Source organism: Eleutherodactylus coqui, chromosome 4 (genome assembly GCF_035609145.1).
Source record: "Eleutherodactylus coqui strain aEleCoq1 chromosome 4, aEleCoq1.hap1, whole genome shotgun sequence".
NCBI lineage: Eukaryota > Metazoa > Chordata > Amphibia > Anura > Eleutherodactylidae > Eleutherodactylus > Eleutherodactylus coqui.
Window position 1 is genome coordinate 197,196,485 of NC_089840.1, and position 16,925 is coordinate 197,213,409.

Consider the following 16,925-nt stretch of genomic DNA (forward strand, 5'->3'; position numbering starts at 1 on the left):
CCACCACTTATTGGGAGGGGGATGGCTGTTAAGTATTAGGGACTTTTCACACAAGACGGAATATTCTGCAACAGAGTTGTGGAATATGCTGTCCCTGAATTCCTCACCAAAATTCGCAGTAACTGCAGATGTCCGCTCGGAGAGTAAGAGTGGGGAATCCGCTGGGCGGACCCCATTGACTATAATGGAGTCTGCCGCTTTCCTCCTAGGCAGACGGAAGAAAAAGCATTGCATGCAGCTCTTTTTCTTCCGGTATTTTCAGCCAGATCTGTGATGGAACCTCTGGCAGAAGGTTCTGACGCAGATGGGAAACCGACCTAAGGGCGCATTCAGATGACCGTATATCGGCTGGGTTTTCACGCCAAGCCAATATACGGCGTCTCTCTCTGCAGGGGGAGAAGGCTGGAAGAGCCAGGAGCAGTGCTCTGAGCTCCCGCCCCCTCTCTGCCTCCTCTCCGCCCCTCTGCACTATTTGCTATGAAAGGAGGCTGAACAGGGGCGGGGCGAAGTTTTTGGGTGAATTAGCCCCGCCCTGTCCCGCCTCTTCTCATTGAAAATAGTGCAGGGGGGTGGAGAGGAGGCAGAGAGGGGGCGGGAGCTCAGTGCACTGCTCCCGGCTCTTCCAGCCTCCTCCCCCTGCAGAGAGAGACACCGTATATCGGCTGGGCGTGAAAACCCAGCCGATATACAGTCGTGTGAATGCGCCCTAAGCCTGCATTGTGTACTACATGTATCAGTGGGACTGGCACCATTTTTATGCCTTATCTATGTGCAAGGGTATTACTAAACAGCCACCTCCCCAGTATATGGTAGGTATGTGAGGGGTTGTTCATTAGTATTTTGCACCTGTGCAATGCTCCTCCATATAGTAATCTGACAGTCTGCATTCTGCTGGGAAGTTGTGTCTATACCTGCCCTTGTATTTTGTACACCTGTGATACCTAAGATTGCATTAAATCTCCAATTTGCCCTAAAATATGTAGTCAAGCAGACACAAGGCTGCTTCATATAACTGCAATTTGGATGTATTTTTGAATCCATACTACAGCCCCAATACCTGGACCTCACATAGTTCTACTGAATGGTTTGCTTCAGCAGGTACTATAGCCATAATTATGGCTACTAAAATGCGGCCCCATTACAGCTTCCCTTAAGTAAGCTAGAGCCCACCCACACAGTTTTATTACTGTAGATTCCACACCAAAATCTGCATTGGAATCCATGTCATTTGTACATCCTATTGCATCCAGTGGGAATCCATACAGTAATTTGACTGTAAAATCTGCATTCCACAAAAAAGAATTGACTTGCCAATTTTTGACGTAAGAACCAGGTCAGGTAGCTGCATGGGAATTCGCTCACTGAAAGGAGCTGGATCTGTGTGTGGATCTGCATGCAAATCCGCAGCCTAATTTGAGGCTCAGATTCAGATTTTTGCCGTGGACGATTGTAGCAGATTCACGTTGGAAGAATCAGATGTGGAGCTGTAATAATAAACTCTGTTTGAATATTCCCTTACATACAGATGACACTCTTGAGGCTTCCTTTACATATACTTTGTAGTATTTTTTATGCTTGTAGAAAACAACATGAATTTCCGACTTTTTTACAAGCAATTTTGGGTGCCGTGTTCTTAGGTCAAACTATTTTGACGTGCATTTTTTTCAAGTCTTTCATTTTTTTTCCCAATAGAGAACTCTATAGGGAAACATCTGACATGAGACATACATAAAGTGTGTTATGTCTTGGGGAAAAAAAGAACAAAAGCTATATGTGATGTCACTTTCAAAATATATCAAATATAGCAAAGTTCATAAACACAAGTAAGTGTGCCTTAATATCTGGTCTTAACCTGCAATAATATTACGCAGCCCAAAAAGCTCCTGGACTAAGAAGATCTGCAAAAAACATGCAGTCTATAAAACTACAACTCAGGGCTCATCCACACAAGCGTAAGTACGCTTCGTATTACATGTGACTTTAACGAGCAAAATATGCAGTGAATTAAGCCCATGGCTTTTGATTGTGTAAAAAATAATGCAACGTGTCCTATCTTGGTGTTTATTACGCACCATAAAAGCCCATTGAAATCAATGGGCTGCAATAAATATGGAGGAAGCCAGTGTATTTATGGACAAAATCAATGGCATTGTGAGTGCTTTTACGTGCGCAAAAATTCGGTGTATTTCAGCATGGAAAAAAACTGCCGATAGACAGAAACACGCAAGGTATCCGTGTAATACGTTGCAAATTTACGTGCTGAAATACGCATACAGTCATGCAAATGTACCCTCAGTAAGGCTCGTCTGACATGACCGGATTTGAATTGTGGAATCTGCGATCGTCACCAGCGTGGACGACCCGTGGAATTCCGCACACGTTAAAAGAATAGAACATTCGCATATCCGCTCAGATGAGCTGATAGTGATTTCTGCAAGCGGACTTAAAATTGCAGCATGTTCTATTTTTCTGCGATGTCTGCCTGGACAGCTTCCGTTGAAGCCAACGGAAGCCGTCCAACCCGTGGCCCATCCGCAATTGACATTCTGGCTGGGTTGCGGGTACCTGCATCATCGCCTAGCAACAGCACAGGAAAAAAAAATTGAAAAAAATCAGTATTGCGCATGACCAACCGCGAGTCGCCGCGATCATCTACAATACAGAAAAGAACAGGTAGGAGGGTCGCCGGCCAGGGACACAGCCGGATTCTGCTGTGGGCTGCTTCATGTGGAAACTGACCTGTCCGCGTAAGACCGGCCTAAGTCAGAGTCTCTTTGCAGCTTTGCAGGATTCGGTGATTTTATAGCACAATTTACATAAAAATTCAATGATAAAAATGCTTATTGCCATATGAGAATAAGAAATCAAACTAATCTGTTGTGTGTTTATGAGGAGCATCACTATTTCTGACCATTATGTGACCCTGCATTTTAAGCAGTTTTTTCCCTCTGCAGGATCCATCTCTAGTAGAAATGAGCGAGTATACTCGCTAAGGCACATTACTCGAGCATCTCCCCGCTCGTCTCTAAAGATTCGGGGGCCGGCGGGGAGCGGCGGGGCAGAGCGGGGAGGAACGGAGGGGAGATCTCTCTCTCCCCCCCCCCCCCCACTCCCCGCCGCAACTCACCTGTCACCCGCGCCGGCCCCCGAATCTTTAGAGACGAACGGGGAGATACTCAGCTAAGGCACTACTCACTCGAGTAATGTGCCTTAGTGAGTATACTCGCTCATCTCTAATCTCTAATTTTCAGTTTTCACAGTTATACACAGATAGCTGTCAATCACTGATAGCTCCACCCATTGGACTGTTCAGCTTTGAATGAGTAGAGATATAAATGAATATACTACAAGTTCTACTCATTTCCCCATAAAACTAGATATCAATCTGATCGGCTCCTCCTGCTCTATAACATCATGCCTGCAGAATAGACTGCATGTTTGAGGTGACAAATTCCTTGAGGAACCTGCTGAGAGAGCAGCGATATGCATGGGGTATTTGCTCCTACATGGTCCTGGGACTCCTACCTTTATTTTATACCCATTTCAATTAGCACTAATGTTTAAGATTTTTTGCATTAGCATTCAGTGGTGGATTATAATATGGGTAATTTATATGTCTATTCTTGGCCCAAACCTTGTGGTTTTATTACATTTTTGTGGGGATTAGAGAAGAAAATGCTATAAAACTGTTTTGTGCAATGATCCCTGGTCCAAAAATCTGAAGCACCATCGTGGTTTTATCATGCTTTTTGCCAGAGTTTGGCAAAACTCTCAACAAAACTGCTTTGTGCAATGATCCCTGGCCCTTATGTGTACAGGACCTGCAGAAGGACCTGCACATATAAGGACACATGATCATATCTTATAACATTGCTGAATTTCTTGCAATTGTCAGGTTAGGGTTGTAGTAATTTGTGAGCTGCAATCTCAGCATATTGACTTCCATTATATTGCAGGGCTATACTGCAATCGTTCACTGCATGATCTGTGTTGTGGAAGTATTGCAGTATACTGACATCCTGAAAATGGAATCAGAGCAACAAAGGTCCAGAAAGGGAAGATAAAGTACAAGTAAGATACTCCTCCCCCCTCTAGTCCCGAGATAGAAACTGGGAGGTTACTTTAATCCACAACTTTATGTACTTTATACTCCACTCTTTTGTACTCTATCTACTGTTGTTAGTCACATTTGATTAGGAAGATTCAGTTTAAGGATAGCACTGCAGAATTGTTATGATGTTTTAATAATCAGTCAAGTCAGCACTATATATTATACAGCGTTAAAGGATCTGCCTGGAGGGAAGACCTGTGGGAGAGGACAATTATATTGGGGTGTGTTGCAGGTTTTGATGTTTTTAATTATGTTGTACCTTTTTTGTTTTTGACTGGACATTTTATTTTCATACAATAAAAGATGTGATTTATGCAACTTTGGTAAATTGCCTGGTGGATATAATCTTTTTCTTCTGTCAATTGTGTTAAAAATTGAATGAATTGAAAGAGAAGAACATTTTTACTTGACAGATTTCAATGACTGCAAACAACTAGACTTTATTATTCGTATTTAGTGACATGCATCCATTCCTGTTGGGCCACATTCAAACGTATTTGAGTTTCTATGGATATTCAGTGTGAATTCCACACCAAAGTCCACACTATTTGCACAACCCCATCATATGTAGTGGAAAATATTACCTAAATCAGAGAAAGTTTAAAATCAGATTTTCACTGAGAATTTCACCCTTTGGAATGCATAGAAGAAAAAAAATTGAGCAAAATCCATATACTAGTAGAACACATACCAACTTTACCACCGATTGGGATCAGATTTGCATCAAAGTCTGTTTCGTTCACATCAGTATTTTGGGTTCCGTTTTCCTGCTCTGTTGTAGCAGCAGCAAATCTGAGTCCACAGGCTGTACAAATCTGTTTTATGTCGGAACGGAATGTCGCAAAATGCATCCCATTGAATAAAATCTGTATTTTAATATAATTGAGCTGGAAGCTTGAAAAAAACCTTTTAACTGTTGTCATCATTTTTGGAAAACCGCTGTCTTCTATGAAGTAACTTGTGACTGCCTGTTATAGGGACACTGTGGCTGGCTCTTACAATTGACTGTGCGTGTCACTGTTATGGGGGCTCTGAGGCTGGCACTATCATGAAAGCACAATAATTGAATATGCTCAGCCAGGGCTAGCACAAAACATACATACATATATAGAGCTATTAATTAATATAGGTGATGGACAAAAATATGGAAACACTTGTACGAAATGCATGGGATTTTAATCATTAGCACTGAGCTGCCCTTTTGAACCCTGCTTGGCTGAGAGCTTTCCTGCCAAGTTTGTGTTCACTTCACCTCTTGCCCTGCTCTGGGTGGTTTAGAAAGCCAGCTGATTATAGCAGCTGAGTGGCTCAAACCCCTTACCAATGGAACCTTGTAGCTTGGGTAGATGTTTACATCTGCCAGGCAGCATTTGTGTTATATTACCTCCCTTTAAAATCGGTTTCTACATATTTTATTGAAATATGATTTATAATCCCATGTAACTTAAGACATGCATAATATGGTGTTTCCATATTTTTGTCCACCCCCTGTATGTTAGCAGTTCATTTTCCTTTTATTTATCATATTCACCCCCACTGCCCTCTTAATATTAATGTAATGTATTATACATCAATGAGGTGCCGTGACACCCATGTGATCTCAAATGACTGTGGCAACCAATGTCATGTCAGTATTTACTATGCTATAATAGTGTTCTAAGTCACATCACACGATCATAGACACCGATATTGGCATGTTCTGCTGATTTAATGTCCACCACTAAAGGGTGAATAGTATGGACACCTTTGGGGGACAAGTTTTAGAACATCTCAATTTTCCCAGTTATTTTTTATATTAACACAGTTATAGTCCAGCAAATATTGTGAAACAGTTCAAAGGTGCAAAAGGAAGTTAAAAACATAAAAAAACATTCTCAGTTTGTTCTGTCATTGTATTGACTGGCTTCAAGAATCTAACTGGTATACTAACGATCACCTAGAAAGACAGATGGCATCCCCACGGAATTTGACAGCTCTTTTACACACTAAGTTTACAGCTCTGCCGTTGGCACTCCGATCATCTTTAATATTTAGGGGATACTATTAGTATGTGGAAGACAAAACGGGAGCTGTTCCGTCACTCGTATCTTATGTCAAAATATTTTACATTTTGGGATCATCCGGAGTTCAGTCCCCGGAGAGATAATAAATTGTTTCTCGAGTGGAAAACAAGAGGCATTTGTCAGTTTATACAGCTGTGGCATCCTCAGGAGAATAGGTTTTTGACTTTTACAGAATGTACCACACAGTATAATTCAGGCCGCCACCATTTTCTTGCTTATTGGCAGTTAATTATGTTTATTAAGTCCAGACTCATAAATTGGGATAAGGAAACATGGACCTCAATATTTAATGAATGTATCACTTCTTCTAAAGCTAAAAACTTTAGTTTCACAATCATGGTAAATTATTGAATGGTGTACATGAGGCACAGACGGTTCAAATATTTAGATACTAGACAAAACATTTCCAGGACCCCGACTTTCCTTTTACAATTGTAGAAGGGTGGGATGTCTATGTGGTACAGACAGTAATCGTGGATGCGGGATAGGGAGAGACATTTTAAAGTGATTCACAATGCCTTCTATCTAGAGATGAGCGAGCATACTTGCTAAAGGACAATTACTCGATCGAGCATTGTCCTTAGCGAGTACCTGCCCGCTCGGAAGAAAAGATTCGGCTGCCGGCGCGGGTGAGTGGTGAGTTGCGGCAGTGAGCAGGGGGATGCGGCGGGGAGAGAGGGAGAGAGAGATCTCCCCTCCATTCCTCCCTGCTCCTCCCCGCCGCTCCCCGCCCGCTGCCGGCAGCCGAACCTTTTCTTCCGAGCGGGCAGGTACTCGCTAAGGGCAATGCTCGATCGAGTAATTGTCCTTAGCGAGTATGCTCGCTCATCTCTACTTCTATCCTACAGAGATATTGCCAAGAAAGCCAAGGGGGCAGTCAGTACAGTTGCCTATACCATCAAAGGCACTTGGCAACTGGAGGAAGAACTCAGGCAGACCAAAGACCACTACAAAAATCTAATGACAAATTTTTGAGAGTCAACAGTTTGCATGATTGGCGCCTCACAGCATAAAATCTTCACACACAGCTTAATGCAGCAAACAATAAACACATTTCAATTTCAATTGTGAAGAGAAGACTTCTATCTGCTGGTTTGACGGGTAGATTATTAGTACAAGATTGCAAAATAAGACTTGTCTGGGGCATGCAGCACCTCCAGTGGACTTCTGAAGAGTGGAAGAAGGTGTTATGGACTGATGAATCAGAATTTGACACCTTTGGTACATCATGCAGGGTTTTTGTACATCGTTTAGTAGGTGAAAGGATGGTTCCTGCGTGTGTGACACCAGTTGTCGAACATGGAGGATCAAGCATGATGGTCTGGGGTTCCTTTGCTAGTCCAAAGTTGGCAACTTGCACAGGTGGACTGGCACACTTGACAAAAAGGGCTTACCACAGCATTTTGATATGCCATGCAATACTCTCTGGTATGCGCCTAGTTGATCAGAGGTTCATATTACAGCAAGACAATGATCTGAAACATACTTCCATGTTGACAAAAGTATAGGGAGATACATAGAAAGTGATGAAATTACATTTTATTCACATTTTTCAATACAGTGTTAAGTTGCCTTTGGCCTCAATGACTGCAGTAACCTTCCTAGGCTGCTTTCCACCAAATTCCGATAGATGCATGGAGGGATTTGCCTCCATTCCTTGAAAGCTTCAGATACTGAGGCAGGGGATGATAGGTCTGTTGGGCATGCACAGATACGGCGTTCAAGTTCATTCCAAACATGCTTGATGAGATTAAAGGGGTTGTCCCGCGGCAGCAAGTGGGTCTATACACTTCTGTATGGCCATATTAATGCACTTTGTAATGTACATTGTGCATTAATTATGAGCCATACAGAAGTTATAAAAAGTTTTATACTTACCTGCTCTGTTGCTAGCGTCCTCGTTCCCATGGAGCCGACTAATTTTCGCCCTCCGATGGCCAAATTAGCCGCGCTTGCGCAGTCCGGGTCTTCTGCAGTCTTCTATGGGGCCGCTCGTGTAGAATGCCGGCTCCGTGTAGCTCCGCCCCGTCACGTGCCGATTCCAGCCAATCAGGAGGCTGGAATCGGCAATGGACCGCACAGAAGCCCTGCGGTCCACGGAGAGAGAGGATCCCGGCGGCCATCTTCAGCAGGTAAGTATGAAGACGCCGGACCGCCAGGATTCAGGTAAGCGCTGTGCGGGTTGTTTTTTTAACCCCTGCATCGGGGTTGTCTGCTTCTCAAACCAAGTCTCAACACTCTGTTCTGCATGATATGGTGCTCGGTCATGTTGGTAGAGGCACAAAGCTGTACCAAAGTATCACCACAGGGTGGGTAATGCCACATTGTCTAAAATGTCTCTGTACCACATTGGTGCTGAGAGTGGACTGCATTATAACCCATGGCCCTAGTCCTAGTCCCACAATAGAACCTCCTCCAAACTTCAGTGTTGTGATGATTCAGTTGCATGGAAACCACTCTCCAGGCAACCACCACACCCAAGTGTGGCCATCCAATTAGAAGATGGTGTACTGAGATTCATCTATCCAAAACCTTTACTTACAGTCATGTACAGTCTGAAGTTCCATGCACCATCACAGGTGCCTCTGTGCATTCACTGCTGTGACGTTAGGTTTGTGTGCAGCTGCTCTTCCATGGTAACCCTTCGCATGCAGTTCCCTACAAATGGTTCTGATGCTAATGGATTGTGAGGCCTACTGTTTCAGCGTAGAATGTGCATGATGCCTTCACAGTTCATACAAGGCTTTGTTGTCCTTCTTCTGTCAGTTTACAAGGTCTCCACAAACATGGCTGCACCGCACACACACCAGATGTTTGCCATTTTCAAATAACTGACAAAAGTGGACTTTGGAAGGCCCAATGTCCCATACTGATTGGTTGCTCAGGTGACATCCCACCATCAAACCCCATTGTCAACTCTACACCTTGTGACATTAGGGTGGTTTCTATGCTGGGATATGCCTGTATGATACTCTCCTTTATACCTAATGCTCACACATCCGATTTGCACATCCCCTTCGCATGACAACACAGGATTGGTGGATGTCCAGATACTTTTGTCAACATAGTATATTAGTGTATAATATATTGTAACATTTCTACAATTTGACAAAAAGCACTAATGCACTAGAAAAGATGGGGGAAGGGAGAGTGAATGTTTACATGCATACATTTTGTATAGACTCCATCATGGACAGGATATACTATATTTAATTCAAGGGAGCAATGTCTAAATAGCAATTTATGAATATATATTATATATATGTATAAATGAATTTGTGAATGTACCCACACATGGCCTTCTCTGTAGCTGTGGTTCCTGAGATTAATGCTCATAGACTGAATTATAGTTATTTTTCTAATATAGGTTATATGTTAGTGGCGCACGTCTTCATTGTTAAACTATCTTAATGTATCTTTGTTCAGCATACAATAAACAGTAATTATTGTAGAAGAGCACATATATATATATATCTTGTAGGTGTTATACAAAATTGGGCTATACATTCTTTGCTGAAGGCTTGCTTCATATGCATTCAAGGATAAAATATGCTGCCTCATTTCTTCTGGTATATAACTGCCCTTAAAGGGGTTGTCCCGCGCCGAAACGGGTTTTTTTTTTTTTCAACCCCCCCCCCGTTCGGCGCGAGACAACCCCGATGCAGGGAGGTAAAGAAAGCTCACCGGAGCGCTTACCTGAATCCCCGCGCTCCGGTGACTTCTCTACTCACCGCTGAAGATGGCCTCTTCCTCCGTGGACCGCAGCTCTTCTGTGCGGTCCACTGCCGATTCCAGCCTCCTGATTGGCTGGAATCGGCACGTGACGGGGCGGAGCTACACGGAGCTACACGGAGCCCCATAGAAGACTGCAGAAGACCCGGACTGCGCAAGCGCGGCTAATTTGGCCATCGGAGGGCGAAAATTAGTCGGCACCATGGAGACGAGGACGCCAGCAACGGAACAGGTAAGTATAAAACTTTTTATAACTTCTGCATGGCTCATAATTAATGCACAATGTACATTACAAAGTGCATTATTATGGCCATGCAGAAGTGTACAGACCCACTTGCTGCCTCGGGACAACCCCTTTAATCTCTCAGTAATAACAAACTAACTGGCCCCTCCTGTCTCTCCATTGTTAGAGGGAGAGGTTAAGGGGTAATCCAAAAAGACAACACAGAATGGCATTTTGCCTACCCAGCCTTGAAAACATCTTTCAGAAGCCTAATTCTTTCCACCACGTTGTTAATTTCTTAATTTTGACTGATACGTCCACTTAGTTCATTTTTAGAATTGAACAAATAAGTTATATTTTCGCATTAACCCTTTTTTAGCTCAAGAAGCATACTTCATTTGTTATAGTCAGCAACTTTTTAAAAGTAAATATGGAGACAGATCTGTGAGAAGGGAGGAAGAGATGAAGGAAGGGAAACATAAGAAAGAGGCTCGCTAAACAGGAATGACCTGGGGCCTCATTGAATTCTGTATGCAGAGTCAACTAAGAGTTACAGGAGCTGTGAAGTAGGAGAGATGAATGTCCTTAAGTACAAATCTATTTCCCCTTTCCAAAAAAACTCAACTATTACATAAAAGGATTACAATGTTTAAATAAAGTGTAATTTTAGCCAAAGAGAATATGTGTAATAACATAACAAAGAGTTAGAATTGTTATCACATTTATGTAAGTTATCTAACACCTATCTCACTTGTGAAAAAGCAACAACCTACTTACACTTAAAGGGGTTGTCTCGCAGCAGCAAGTGGGGTTATACACTTCTGTATGGCCATATTAATGCACTTTGTAATATACATCGTGCATTAAATATGAGCCATACAGAAGTTATTCACTTACCTGCTCCGTTGCTGGCGTCCACATCTCCATGGCTCCGTCTAATTTCGGTGTCTTCTGGCGTTTTTAGACGCGCTTGCGCTGTGCGGTCTTCTGCCTGGTGAATGGGGCCGCGAACGCCGGAGAGCTGGTCTGCACGTCGTCATCGAAGCTCCGCCTCCGTCACGTGGTGCCGATCAGCCAATGAGGTGGCTGTATCGGCAGTGGAACGCGGAAGACAGAAGAAGAAACTCCACGGTGCACCATGGGAGAAGACCCGCAGTGCACCGTGGGAGAAGACCAGCGGCGCCATCTTTAAAAGAAGAAATGAAGAAGCTGCAGAACGCTGATGCATGTAAGTGCAATGTGCTTTTTAAAAACTAACAAATGCTTTCTTTTTCACAGGGCATAATGCAGGGGTCCATTTAAAAAAAAAAATTCGCTTTCGCCGCGAGACAACCCCTTTAAAGGGGTATTGCCACAGCAGCCCATCATAGCCATGATGAAAATGCTCTTCTTTACTCCACAGCCAGTGTGGCTGAGGGCAGGGAAGCAGCCAAGTGGGCTGCGCTATGCTGTTTCCATAAACTCCATAAATGTGAATGGGAGTTACGGAAACAGCGTATCACAGCAAGTAATGTTGCTTCTGAAACTCAGAGCTATGGAGACAGCAGTTTGCTGTCCTATGCTATTTCTATAACTTCCATGCACTTGTTTGGAGTTATGAAAATAATGTAAGGACATGTTGACATGTAGTGGAAAATCTGCACCAAAATCTGTATCAAGACTGCGTAAAAACTGTGTTCAATTCAACATCAAAGTATGCACAGGGTGCAAAGTTTCATGCGGCTTTTTACACAGTTTTGGTGTGGATTTTTGTGCTCATTTTCGCTACAAAAATACGCACCATTTCCGCTACATGTGAACATACCCTAAGACAGCTTGCCTGTTTCCGTAATTACTGACCACTACTGCTGTGCCAGGGTTGGGGAAAGTGAATTCTGGACATAGGTCGAGTACCATAGTAACATAGTATGCTAGGCTGAAAAAAGAGAAATGTCCATCCAGTTCAGCCTGTTTCCACTCCCCCTTGTTGATCCAGAGGAAGGCAAAAAAAACCCTAATGAGGCTGTTAGGGTTGTGCTGGCTCGGAACTGTTGTACTACATGGTTTGCAGCAGCACAGTTCCACAGGTGGGGTTGATTGAGCTGGCTGGGTGTGGGATGCTCCAGCCAGCCAATCTCCCAGGTCTGCTGCTCATATAAGGCCAGCTCCTCAGCTTGAGGCTGCTGGTCTTTCCTCTGTTTATTCAGTGTGAACAGTGTTATGTTCCTGTGTGTCTGTGCAGCTTTCAGTATCTTCAGTGTGAACAGTGTCATGTTCCTGCATGTCTGTGCAACTTTCAGTATGTTCAGTATGAACAATGTTATGTCCCTGTGGGTTTGTGCAGCTTTCAGTGTGATCAGTGTCATGTTCCCGTGTGTCTGTGCAATTTGCCTTTTGTGTAGTGTTAACTGTGTCCTGCTGTCGATCCTTCATCAGCTAGGTTGAGGTAGGTCCTTAGGCTCCAGTGCGGGGTTGACCCTGTCAGGATGATCCCCCACATGCAGTTAGGTTTTCTTGGGTTAGTTGTCTCATTAGTGTAGGGACCCGTGAGATGAGGATCTGTGAAGTGGGCTCGTGGGCTTAAGTATCTTGGTCAAAATTCGAACGAATACCTCGTACATGCTATAGTTATTCCATCTGGCTATGTGTGCCGGTATGCAAGTGACTGTTTTGTGCGCTTGACAGTCCTTGGTTTATGCCTGTCTGTGAGTATCTAGTCCGTCTCTGTATCCTGTGGTTCTGTCCGAGTTCTCCTGAGTCCCACATTTCTGTGTTCTATCTTAGTTTGCCGTTTGGTGAGTGTGAAGTCTGTTTCTTTGTGTCCATATTCTGTGTGGTTTCTGCAATGCTGTACGAGTTCTGTCCGAAGTCCACTTGGAAGAAGTAACAGAGGCAGAAGCCAATTTACTCCATTTTGGGGGAAAGAAATTCCTCTCTGACCCCATAATGGTAGTCAGAATAATCCCTGAATCAACATTTGAAAAGTTCTTACCTGACTCCAAGTCCATCAGTCGGAAGACACCTGGATCAACAACCTTTCTGGATATTTAATGTCTATACCCTGTAATGTCGTAGTGCTCCAAAAAAACATTTAGTCCACTCTTAAACTCCTCTATCAATTTTGCCAACACCACGTCCTCAGGCAGAGAGTTCCACAGTCTCACTGCTCTTACAGTAAAGAATCCCCTTCTGTGTTGGTGATGGAACCTTCTTTCCTCTAACCATTGAGGATGCCCTCTTGTTACTGTTATAGTCCTGGGTATTAAATAGATCTTGGGAGTGATCCTTGTATTGTCCCCTAATGCATTTATATACAGTCATTTGGACGCCCGTTAAACGTCTTTTTTCTGAATAATCCCAATTTTGATAGCCTATCTGGGTATTCCACTCCACCCATTCCTTTTGCTAATTTAGTTGCCCGTCTTTGGACCCCCTCAAGCACTGCAATGTCTATCTTGAGTACTGGTGTCCAGAACTGTACACAGTATTCCATTTGAGGCCTGATAAGTTCCTTATATAGTGGAAGAATATTGTTCTTGTCCCTCGCCCCTATACCTCTTTTAATGTACCCCAAAACTTTATTTGCCTTTGCAGTAGTCTACAGTCAACTAATACCCCCAGGTCTTTTTCCATCTCACTTTTACCTAGCAGTGCCCCATTTAGTGTATATTGGTGACATCTGTTTCTCCTGCCCATGTGCATAACCTTACATTTGTCAATGTTGAACTTCATTTTCAATTTTTCTACCCAAGCCCCCAGTTTCTCTAGATTCTTTTGTAGCCGTACATTGTCCTCTGCTGTATTAACCCCTTCCCGCCCCATGACGTAAGGGTACGTCATGGGAGCGGGGTACTTCCAGCAAAATGACGTACCCTTACGTCATAGGGATAGCGGGAGATCATAGCAGATCTCGTGCTATCCCGCAGCAGGAGCCGGCTGTCAGTGATAGCTAGCGTCCCGCTGCGACAGCAGGGGGCATCAGAGTTGCGCCCACCGCAGTTAACCCCTTCCCTGTCTAAGTAGGGAAGTGAGTCACAAAGGGAGCGCGCTCCCTCTGTGACTCCAGCCAGCTCTCGCAATAACATCGCGAGAGCCCAGCTGGTTGCTATGGCAACAGAACGCCAGACACCGGCGTCCTGTATTGCCATAGCCTAAGATCACTGTAATAAGCGATAAGGTATGGCAGGAGAGAAGTCCTGCCATGCCTTATCGCAGCGATCTGCAGTGCTGTGGTGAAAGTCCCTCAGAGGGACATAGATGGTGTAAAAAAAGAGAAAAATAAAGATCAAAAAATAAAAATGTAAAAAAGAGTTAAAAAACCCTTTTTTAATGCTTTTTCTTATATTAGCATTAGGGATGAGCGAGTATACTCGCTAAGGCACTACTCGCTCGAGTAATGTGCCTTAGCCGAGTATCTCCCCGCTCGTCCCGAAAGATTCGGGTGCCGCCGCGGGGTGGGGAGCTGCGGGGGAGAGCGGGGAGGAACGGAGGGGAGATCTCTCTCTCCCTCTCTCCCGCCCGCTCTGCCCCGCTCCCTGCCGCAACTCACCTGTCAGCTGCGGCGGCCCCGAATCTTTAGGGACGAGCAGGGAGATACTCGGCTAAGGCACATTACTCGAGCGAGTAGTGCCTTAGCAAGTATACTCGCTCATCCCTAATTAGCATTAAAAAATCCCACATATTTGGTATTGACGCGTCCGTAACAACGCGTACAATACATTGAACATGCTTTTTTATCCTGCACGGCAAAAAGCATTTTAAAAAACGCTAAAAAACTGAGGCAATAAAAGTGATTAAAAAAAACATATGTACCTCAAAATGGTACCAATAAAAACTACAGCTCGTCTCACAAAAAATAAGCCCTCAGAAAGCTCCGTCCATGGAAAAATAAAAAAGTTATAGCACTTTGAATGCAGTGAGTTTAGAAAAAAATAATCATTTCCAAAAAAAGGGCTTTTATTGTGGAAAAGTGGAAAAACCTAAAAAAAAAGATAACAATTTTGGTATCGTAACCGTACCAACCTGCAGAAAAAAAATGCAGTGTATCATTTATGCTGCATAATTAACGCTCTAAAAAACCCCAAAAAAATCTATGGCAGAATTGATGCGTTTTCTCTCCCTACGATCATAAAAAAAAAATAATAAAAGTTTTACAATATAGCCTGTGTACCCAAAAATGGTACCATTAAAAAACTACAGTTTGCCACGCAGAAAACAAGCCCTTATACGGCTGTGTCGACAGAAAAATAAAAAAGTTATGGCTGTTGAAAAATGGAGATGAAAAAATACCAAAAATCGTTTGGTCCAACGCCAAAATAGGCCATGTCATTAAGGGGTTAATTATCTTGTATAATTTTGTATCGCCTGCAAATATTGATATTTTACTGTGTAGTCCCTCTATCAGGTCATTAATAAATATATTCAACATAATGGGGCTCAATATCAAACCCTGTGGCTCCCCACTAGCAACGGTGGCCCAATCAGAGTACCAAACATTTATTACCACCCTCTGCTTTCTATCTCTGAGCCAGTTCTTTACCCAGATACACACATTTTCGCCCAGACCAAGTTGTCTCATTTTATATATTAACCTATTATGCGGCACGTTGTCAAATGCTTTAGAAAAATCCCGATATACGAGATCAATAGACTCTCCCAGGTACAGCCTAGAACTTACTCTGTTGTAGAAGCTGATCAAGTTGATTTGACATGACCGGCCCCTCATTAACCCCTGCTGATGAGGAGTTATACTGTTGTTTTCCTTGAGATATTCCAGGATGGCGTCTCTCAGAAACACCTTGAATATTTTTTCAATTATTGAAGTGAGACTTACCGGCCTGTAGTTACCAGGGTCTCTTTTGGACCCCTTTTTGTATATTGGAACCACATTGGCAATGCGCCAATCCAGTGGTAGAACCCTGGTCTCAATAGAGTCCCTAAACATAAGAAATAGCAGTCTGTCTATCATGTCACTTAATTGTCTTAGAACCCTTGGGTGTATTCCATCTGGGCTGGCGATATTTCAATTTTAATCTTTTTTAGCTAGCTCTGCACTTCCTCCTGCATTAGGCAGGTGATATTTAGTGGGGGGTTCGTTTTATTCCTGTGCATCTTGTGCAACATTTTTTTCTCTAGTGAATATACTTAAGGAAAAACTATTTAATAGATTTGCCTTTCCCCCATTGACTTCTATGGTTTCTCCTGCATTATTTGTTAAAGGGCCAGTACTTTCAGTGTAAATCCTTTTACTGTTTTTATAATTGAAAAATAGTTAAGGGTTATTTTTGCTCTCTTTGGCAATCAGTTTCTCTGCCTCCTCTTTTGCAGTTTTTATCTTTTCCTTACATATTTAGGTTTTTTTCCTGTATGTTTTTAGCGTTTCTTCACTGCCTTCTTGTTTTAGTAATTTAAATGCTTTCTTTTTTTTCACTTATTGTACCCCTTACAGTCTTGTTGAGCCACATTGATTTCCTCCTATTCGTGGTACTTTTATTTTTGAAGGATATGAACTGCTCACATGAGATATTTAGAATGTTTTTAAACTTCTACCATTTGTTACCTGTACTGTTATTTTTGAGGACATTGTCCCAATTTATGTTGCCGAGAGTAATTCTGAGCTGATCAAATTTTGATTTACTAAAGTTAAGCTTTTTTGTCGCTCCCTGATAAGGCTTCCTATTGAACAACTGGAAATTTATTATATTGTCAATATTTCCCAATTGTCTCTAAACCTGCGCCCGGTGATTCTGTCCAGTCTGTTGGTTAATAACAAGTCCAGAGTGGCCCCCCCTCTAGTTCTCTTACCCATAGAGATTCA